The following is a 2,055-nucleotide window of genomic DNA, read 5'->3' on the forward strand; positions in this document are numbered from 1 at the left end:
TAAAGAGAGCGAAGTGACCTAAATAAGGTAGATTGTAAACTGAGTATATTTATAGGTAGGTTAAGTTTGGGTTTAATACAAATTATAAGTTACCTATGAAAATGCAATGTCGTTTGACCAATGGTTGGCTTTGAACGACCTTGGTACCTTGTACCAAATATCCCGGAGTATGACGTGTCATACTCCTGAAGTGTGAAGTGTCACACTTCATGTAACCAGGGTACACTTAGGGCTACGTACCCCGTTACAAGATATGTCAGAGTTCAAGATGATATATGATCCACCACAAATAGTATACCACTGCTCTCTGTGACCGAATATTTTTGCCCCGAATCAGGTAGTTACATTAAAATATTTGCTGTATTGCAAATGTATCCGTCCCTTTTCTTCGGACACCACCAGACGCGCTCACGTTCGTATTTTCTCACTTCCCGAATTCGCGCTCGTCTCTAGAACAAGTGGTGATGGCGGACGACCAGTCGGACGTCGCGCTGGTGCCTTCTTGATTCTGACAAGGCACGGAACGAGGTCCGACGAGAAGTGTACCAGTTGCTAGTGGAAGAGGCGTGAAAGAACTGCCCACGTTCACAAGCGGCAGATTCGGGTATCGAAGTCGCATGTTGTACTTCTTGTAAAAGTAATCAGCCACGCTCATCGTCTCGCCCTTGATATCCACCAAAGTCCGGTCGGCACGATCAGGACTGACACCAAAGATGGCGCGCTTGCGGTCTTTGCGGTGTGTCGGGTACACTTCTACTTTGCGTAGAGCTCGCGCCAAGCTCCGCATATCTCGCTCTGAGAGACCGTGTGCATCTGCAGGAGAGCGAACATTAAGACGCCACGTCAGAGCAAGAACGTGATGAGCGTCAAGGCCAGTGAAGCTGAGAACCCCATGACGTTGCTGCACAACCGCATGGGCCACGTAAACATGGAGACTATCAAGACTATGGCAGGAACCTATAACTTTGGCATCAACATGCAGTCGAAGAATTTTGCTCTCTATGAATGCATTCCATGCTTAGAGTCAAAGACGAAGCGCATGAGCTACAAGCGCAAGCCGTCTCGCTCTGCAAAGCCCTTGCACAAGCTTTGTGTCGACCTATGCAGTGTTGGAGTGGATACAATATCGAAATCAAACCAGTTTATCGACGAAGCTACGAGATACAAGTGGGGATATCTATTAGCCTACAAAGACGAAGCCACGGAGCTGATTCAGAAGCAGATTCGCTGGATCCAGAACCAGTTCCCGAAGGCGACCATCAAGATGCTGTTCTCCGATGGTGGTGGCGAGTTCGTCAACATGCAGCTCGAGACCTTCTGCAAGGACCTCGGCATCGACACGCGTTCATCCAATCCCTACAGCCCGCAGGAGAACGCTATCGTGGAGCGCACGAACCAGACCGTCATGCGGCAGGTCAGATCTACGTTACAAGCTACGCAAATGTCTGTTTCATTATGGGGAGAAGCCTTCCTACATGCAAATGAGACGCTCAACAAGACGCCGACGCCGGTGTTGAAGGACCAGCAGTCCCCGTACGAGGCCCTGTACGGAGAGCGGCCAGACCTCAGCGTGCTGCGCACGTGGGGGTGCTTGGTGCACGCGCACATCCCTGATGATTCTCGGCAGAGAAAGGAGAAGCTCACTCCAAGGACGCAGATGTGCTTACTACTTGGCTACAGCGAGAAGACCAAGGGCTATAAGCTGCTGAACCTGCGCACAGGATCAGTGACGACGTGCAGAGATGGAAACATGAAGGCACATGAGAAGTACACGGTGAACACTGTGTATATTGAGCAACTTCTTGCAAACACCTACGCTTACGGAGACTACGACTTACCTGCGGAGATCCCGATCGTGCCGATCCGGACGACAATGTCTACGTACCTGCAGCTTCCTGCAGATGACAGCAAACGAGCGAGTTCAAGGTAAGAATGAGATCAATCAAGATGCCGAGCAACAAGCGATTGGCGTCGCGAAGACGATCGACCAGGACAACGATTCCCAATCACCCTCTGTCTATTCCGACATGCCTCGACTGCATGGGATTGGATACG

Source organism: Phytophthora infestans, genomic scaffold (genome assembly GCF_000142945.1).
Source record: "Phytophthora infestans T30-4 supercont1.618 genomic scaffold, whole genome shotgun sequence".
Classification (NCBI taxonomy): domain Eukaryota; phylum Oomycota; class Peronosporomycetes; order Peronosporales; family Peronosporaceae; genus Phytophthora; species Phytophthora infestans.